This window comes from Lipotes vexillifer, unplaced genomic scaffold, assembly GCF_000442215.2.
Source record: "Lipotes vexillifer unplaced genomic scaffold, Lipotes_vexillifer_v1.1 scaffold1063, whole genome shotgun sequence".
Classification (NCBI taxonomy): domain Eukaryota; kingdom Metazoa; phylum Chordata; class Mammalia; order Artiodactyla; family Lipotidae; genus Lipotes; species Lipotes vexillifer.
In genome coordinates this window covers 2213560-2220984 of record NW_006799734.1, presented here as the reverse complement: position 1 = coordinate 2220984, position 7425 = coordinate 2213560, and the positions used below count along the sequence as shown (strand labels likewise).

General features: G+C 47.0%; 1 pseudogene; it reads right to left on the bottom strand.

The window, feature by feature from the left end:
• Positions 1-5329: 5329 nt before the first annotated feature.
• Positions 5330-7178, bottom strand: LOC103068518 (eukaryotic translation initiation factor 4B pseudogene; annotated as a pseudogene).
• Positions 7179-7425: the final 247 nt, after the last annotated feature.

Below are 7425 nucleotides of genomic sequence, written 5' to 3'. Positions count from 1 at the left end.
TCTGGCTCAGCCTCCCTCTCCCACCCACACCACACACCATGCTTCCTCTGCATTGCAGGTAGTTGTTTTTGGTCGACTGTGTCTTTGCTCCCTCCTTCCTGGCCTCAATGCCCCTCTGGGAGGGTGAAGAGGTCTTCTGGTTGGCCCATCCCTCAACGTGCCACAGTGTGGAGCACAGATGCTGGAGGCTCAGGGTGGAGTTGCCGAGGTCCCAGATGGACCACGGGCCCACCACCAGCTGGGGGATTAAACCGCCTATGTGGGAGCTGTGGTCGCCAGAGAGGAACTAGGGTGCCCAGCGGGTTGACCAGGAGCCCAGCATCAGCCTTGGCCCCTTCAGAGGCCTTGAGGGTGGAGGGTGCAGGAGGCAGCCACGGGGCAGGAGGCGGGGAGTCTGCGGGCTCACAGGGCTGACGAGAGAAGCGATGCTCCCGTGATGCGGTTCCCATCCTTGCCTCAGACTGGCCTTCCCGATGGACCGAGGCCACCACTTGAGGGGCTGGCTGCTTGGCCATGGAGTCTGGAAGGGAGCCTGAGAAGCCGGGAATGGGGGCTCGGCAGGCACCTCGCCCACCAGCTGGGGTTGTCAGTGGTGGAAATGGCAGAGTCTGTACTGTGAGAATCAATCGCCAGGGAGAGAAAACAGGAAAGTTTCTTTTAAATGCCTCAAATCTCCTGGGTTGTGTTGTACAATGAAATGAATACATGAACTGCACAGAAAATATATCTTTCAGTTTCTCAGAATTGTTGTTTACTAAGAATAAAGCTCTAATCAACTGGGATTTTAGAACTTTGGCAGTTCAGGTGAACTAAGGCTGAACGTATTTTTCAAGTCTTGCAGCTAAAAGTCAAAGAAATAAAAATCTGAATATTATTTTCTAAATAATTTTATTGTTGTGGGTTCCATGTTTATAGCATAAGCCACACTGGAAATAATATTGCTTTATTCCAAAATGTTTGTTATTCAACACATACATTTGTCTTTTTTTTTTTTTCCTTTGGCTGTGTTGGTTCATCGTTGCTGCGCGCGGGCTTTCTCTACTTGCGGCGAGTGGGAGCTACTCTTTGTTGCGGTGCGCGGGCTTCTCATTGCAGTGGCTTCTCTTGTTAGGGAGAATGGTGTCTAGGTGCACGGGCTTCAGTAGCTGTGGCACACGGGCTCAGTAGTTGTGGCTCACGGGCTCTACAGTGCAGGCTCAGTAGTTGTGGCGCATGGGCTTAGTTGCTCCGTGGCATGTGGGTTCTTCCAGGACCAGGGATTGAACCCGTGTCCCCTGCATTGGCAGGCTGATTCTTAACAACTGCACCACCAGGGAAGTCCCCATCTGTCTTTTTTTTTTTTTTTTTTTTTTTTTTTTTTTTTTTTTTTTTGCAGTATGCGGGCCTCTCACTGCTGTGGCCTCTTCCGTTGTGGAGCACAGGCTCCGGACACGCAGGCCCAGGGGCCATGGCTCACGGGCCCAGCCGCTCCGCGGCAAGGGGGATCCTCCCGGACCGGGGCACGAACCCGCGTCCCCTGCATCGGCAGGCGGACTCTCAACCACTAGCGACACCAGGGAAGCCCCCCATCTGTCTTTTATATGGAATGCTTTACTGATTTTTAAATGATAATTTACTGAAGACAATGACCAATCTTTGGAAAGGGGCAGAATTTACACATAGTTTTCCACTAGCATGAAAAGCCTACAAATAACTAATTTTAGGTTCTGTACCTCTCCTTTGGGGCTGGGAGTGACATAACAGTATTATGAGAAAGTGTGTATCTTCATAATAACACCCCACAGGTCCCATCAGAGATCTATTCCATGGAACACTTGCTGATTTGGGGATGACAGGTTTTGCATAAAGAAGCAAACCAACAAATAGTTTTCTGCTCTTCTGGTCGGTTCCAGAGCAAACTGAGGGTGTGGGGTAGCTCATGGCATAGTTCACATTTAAGACTCTGAGCTCCGATAAGAAAGTTCAAATATTCGTTTTCTCAACTTTTGAAATAATACTTTTTATAGCTCCTCTTTGTTATAAGACTTCGATAAAAATGTAGAGGGGCTTTCAAAAATTCATAAGAAACAAACTTTTCAGTTTTGGTTAATCACTGGATGGTCAAATTGCAGGAAGCTGATGGGCCGAGTAAATAAAAGCTTCGATAGATGTTAAATGTCTGTAGTCTAAGGACATAAAGATCTAACACTCATACGTAAATATTTTATCATTTCTAGTATAACTAATGTTAGGAAAAGCAATCATGACCTGAGACAGCTCAGAAATGACTGCTTTTAAAGGATCTGCCAGCCCTGAGTCTGGAAATCGGCTTCCTTGCACCTTCTACTACAAGTCTAGTCTAATCGGGGAAAAGGACATTCACTTACAAGGTAAGTTACAGTCTAAGTAGGCTCTGGAGATGCCAAGTTTCATGAAAATTCAGGGCTTAGAGGAGGGGGTGAGCAATACAGCTGCTGTCCTCGTGCAAGGCTGTTGCCATCTAATCTTAGATGAATCACCCGAGTCTTGGTTGCCCTGGTAACTTGGTAGCCATTCTGCTTGTCTGGAGGCTGAGGCAGGGAGTGTTCACTCTCCTTAAAGTTTCTTAGAGACATGAAGCCAACAAATTATAAGGAGGATGTTTCGGCTACTTCCAAGGCCACAAACACTGTGTAACAGTGGCTTAAGGCCACCATCTTGTTTTGCCCCAGATTCTGTGGCCAGAAGCTGAGGCAGGGTTCAGCCGGATGGCTTGTCCCTGGTCTTTGAGGTGCTGGCTGGGGGTCCACTTCTGAGATGGTCCCTTCACTCACACATCTGGTGCCTGATGAGCAGCTATGTCCTTCCCCACTCCACGCAGTCTCAGGGCCTCATCTCATGGCCACCAGCAGGGTAGCTGGACTGCTGGCATGGTGACCCAGCGGGTATTCCAAAAGAGAGAGAGTGGAGGCCTCCCATACCTCTGAAATCTGCGTCTGGAAACCGGGGCCATATCTGCCACATTCTGTCACGTGAAGCAGTCACAAGCCTTGTCCAGATTTAAGGAGAGGTGACAGAGGTCCCACACCCCAAAGCAGGGAGAGTGAATACATTTACATACATCTTGAGATGGCCTCAGTGTTCTCTCTGGCCAGGAACTGATTACATTTCTCCTACCTGTGAAATATACTCATCTTCCCTCCCAAGATCCCTGCAAGTTTAATCTCATTACAACACCAGGCTCAGCCTCGAAGTCCAGGGTTTCCTAAACTAAATCAGACCAATGGATAAGGATCCTTGGGCAGGATTCCATTAAAAGGGTTCCTTTTGATCTTAAAAGCTCTGAGCTAAGAAGACAAATTATCTTTCCCTCTTGCATCCAGTGTAAAATGGTGAGATGTACACAGGAGAAAGTAGACATGCCTGCTCAAAAAATGGGACAGCAGAGAGCATGTGAAGTCACTGGTCCCCAGCAACCCTGATGTCCAACCAGGCACATGTTGCCAGTTACTTGACTGGGACCTTCCTGCACTTGGTTCTGTCCTCTGAGACATCCTTCCTTTTCCATAAGAAATGGCAGGATGTTTCTAGATCAGAAGACTTCTCTGCCTGCTTCCTGTGTGTGAAAATTGGGGGAAAGTCAAAGTCCTATATTTGTCTTGTCTCTGCCTCTTTCAGTTTTAGAGGATATATTTTCTTTAAAAACCTTGTGGGATTCCTGTGTATCAGATTATAATATATTCTGTTTATACCACATCTCTTTCTGGAACAGGCCCTTCCAGGACTGCACGTCAGGAGCTATGGGGCCAGGGTCATAAGATCCTTAGCAACTTTCTAGTCAATTTGAAAGGATTGTTAAGATTCTTAGAGATCTTAATGTACATGTCTTGACATACTTCTAAAGGTCTCAACAAAGGGTCTTACAACTACCCCCGGAGATCTTCATACTAAGGCCACCATTTAACTGTGCTCACCCTGGTTTGATGTTTTTTCTGAGGCCATTTCTCATTTTGAGAGTCTTTTGCAGACTGAATAGGCTGCAGTCAAGAGGCAGTTTTATTTTTTGACTCAGCAGGTCCCAGTTTATGTTTCCTCTAACTCTGTCTGAAAACTAAATATTTCTTACTTATTTATTTATATTTTTATACCCACATCTCTCTGTCTGAATCCTATCATATGTGTCTAGGAAATTCGTTGGTACTTTCAGCTTTCTGCCAGGAAATATCTGTCACCAGATCCACCAGCTCAGTAAGTATATTTTCTCCTCTCTGTGCTGCCATGGGATGCATTGCAGCTGGATTTTCTGCTGCTGTGTAGTGCGGGCTGCCTTCTCTCTAGCCCCCAAAGGACAATCTCCTTACTGTCCTTCAAACTCTCATCCACCATCAGCTCAAGGCCCTTCCAGCCACTTATCTGAAGTTTTTGGTATGGTGGGTGCCCATTCCCTGGACCAAATTCAGTTCCTGGAAGATATTGCTGTGAAATAAATTATCTCCAGACTTCATACTTTGAAGCAAACCATTTATTTGCTCAAGGTTTGTAGGCTCAGGAGTGCAGGCAGGGATTTTCACTGATCCATGCCAGGCTAGGTGGCTGCAGCAGGAGGGTCCATTTTTCACATGGATTTCTCTCTCACTTCTCAGGTACCTTGAAAGGGATGGCTGGAAGGCAGACCCATCTGGGCCTCTCATCCCCTCCGCTTGTCTAAAGGTCTGTCTAGATGATCTTTCCAGCAAGAGAGTCACATTTCTTCCATGGTTACCTTGGGCTCCAAGAGTGAGTTTTCCAAGAGACCAGAAGCGGAAGTTGTCATTCTTTTAAGACCTGGATTTGGAAAGTCACATCATTTCTCTGTGTTCTATTAGTCAGCAGTCACAGAGCTGGCCCAGGTCCAAGGGGAGGGGACATAGACCCCATTTCTCCATGGAAGGCATGTCAAAGCAGGTGACCCCATCTTTCATCCGCCAGAGCTGGTGACCGTCACTCCTGAGTTCAAAAGCAGGATGCATAATTTGACAATACGGTTTTTGACTTGTGAATTTTGTTCATACTGGATTTTTAGAAAGCTTCTTAGGTAAATATACAGTTAGTATTATAATCAACAATCCCAGGACTGTAGAGAAATTGTGAAGAGAACATCGTGAGTGTCCCAGCAACTCTGGAGTGTGTGGTTGGCTGTCGAGTGCACTTTACAACTAGACAGTTTACGTGGGGTTGGAGGTCTTTAAGAAACAAAGTGAAGAGACTTCTTTGAGAATGGGAAGAGTATGTGCTTTTTACAAATTTTTCTTTTCCAGAGATGGTGAGTTTTATTTCTTCTTGTCTGGACAGAGGTTTGATTTGCTCTCGAATGTTCCAGCAGGGAGAGAGACTAAGAGAGAGCACAGAATGCAGAGGTCTCTTGGATGTACTCTTTTCCCTCATTTTCACCATCAGTGGTGAGAGCAGCATATACCTCCTCGCAGAACTGAACTTAGAGGCTGGATCTCCTTCACTTTTCTTTGGTTCAGGTGCAGATCTGGCATCTTGATCCTTTTTGCCATCTTTCCTCTCTGACCCCCTTCCAGTGGTCTCTGTTCCCTCCATTTCCTGGACCATGGCTGGAGTTACCACTCTGGCCTTTTGGGACACTCACCCCATCTACTCTATTTTCATCTTTCCTTACTGGTCCTTCTTCAGATGGTTGAACTGGAACTACTTTCCCTCCACCACTTGTAGGGGACTTCTGCTCTGTGTCTGAGCTCTGAGATCGAACAGGAGGGTTAGAACTTTGCTTCACCCAAGCATTCTCCTTTGGTGGAGGGGCTGGCATTACCTTTAGAGGCTGTTTAGACTTGGGAGGCTTAGAAGTTAGAGACTGACAGTTTTCCTCTTTATTGGGTGTTTCATTTTCTAGAGACTTCTCACTCTTTCTCCTTCGTGCATTTCTGCCAGATGTGGCTGAGGTCCCAGTCCGTGATGACTCACTTCCTGTCCCCGACCATTCCCGTTCCTGAGTTTCTTCACTTTGCCAGCTTGGGTATCTCCCCAGAGGCGGTTGTTCTAGCTTTGGCTCATCCACAGCTGATGCCGCAGTTTCTCCTGTTCCTTCTATAGTGGCTCTTCTAATGTCCTCTAGCAGTTGTGCCAACGGGCTTTCCTCCTCCAAAGAGAGAGGCTGCTCGACTGGACTGGGATGCACTAGCAGAGGAATCATCTTCCTTAGGAGTACTCCGAGGCTTTAGGTTCAGTTTGGGTCTTTGGGGGGACATCTGTCATCATGCCTACAATCATCCCAAGAGTATGCATCTCTGGAGCTCCACGACCGGTCATCTTGTCCGTCATATCTGTCTTTATAGCGGTCTTCACCTCCTCTATAGACGTCACCCTATGGTACTCACTACCAAACGCTCTTCTGCCACTGCCCATCCTGGCACAGCAGCCTCTATTGTAATGTCTGCTGCCTCCGTGATCATAGCAATCTCAGCTCCATATGGATCCACATCCTGGCGTGGGCCATCACGGTAACTGTCCCGATACCCATCACGCTATCGGTCTGAATAATAACGATCTCAATATTTGTCTCTAAGCCTTCATCACCTCTTCTAGGTGGGTAGCCATCAAAGCTGCAGCACGACGGGCCTCCAATCTGTATCTGTTTTTTCAGAATCCTGATTTCTATCTCTGCTGAAAGAACAATCAACCCTGTCTTTACCCTGTGCTTGATCAGCAGCGTCTACTTGAATTCTCCTGTTACCCAGAAACTCTTCACTGAGGCTCAGGGCACTGAGCAAGGAATCCAGTCCTCAAATTCAGCATAACCCAAACTTTTCAACCTCTCAGGATTGCTGGGTTCACCCAGTAAACACACTGCACTGATGTTTAATCCTCTAAAGAATTCCTTAATGGAGTCTTCTGTCACATCATAAGGCAGGTTCCCTAGAAAAGCAGTGTAGGGTGGCAATTTGGGAAGATGGCTCCAGTCAATGGCTCGGGTTCCCAAGCAGCCCGTGGAGCAGTGGGCAGGATGGAACAGTCAACTGGAGGTGCCCTACACACATCATCATCATTACTCTGCCAGTGGTCGAAACATGTCCTTCTAGGTCGTCTGTTTCATCAGCTCAGCTGTCTGGTTTGGGGACGTAGGTGCTTCTTTCACCATTCCCTCCATCCTCAGCCAGAAAGTCTGTCAGGGAGACAGTCTTCCCCTTCTTATTCTTCTATTTTACTGAGGCTGCCATTTGGGAGAGGGAGAGAGAATGCAAAGGCACAAATATTTTTATTGGCAACTCAGGTTTCAATTTACGGCAGTGATGAGCTTAGTGGTTTGTAATTGGTCCACCCATCACCTGGTTTAAATAACATCCATCTCCATTGATTGGCATTCTCAGCATTCGTGTCTACACACTAGAATATTTCCTGGTTTCATTCGCATGTGGTCTCTGAGCAGGAAATTCCTTGGTTGCAGTTTCCTTATAGCATCAATAC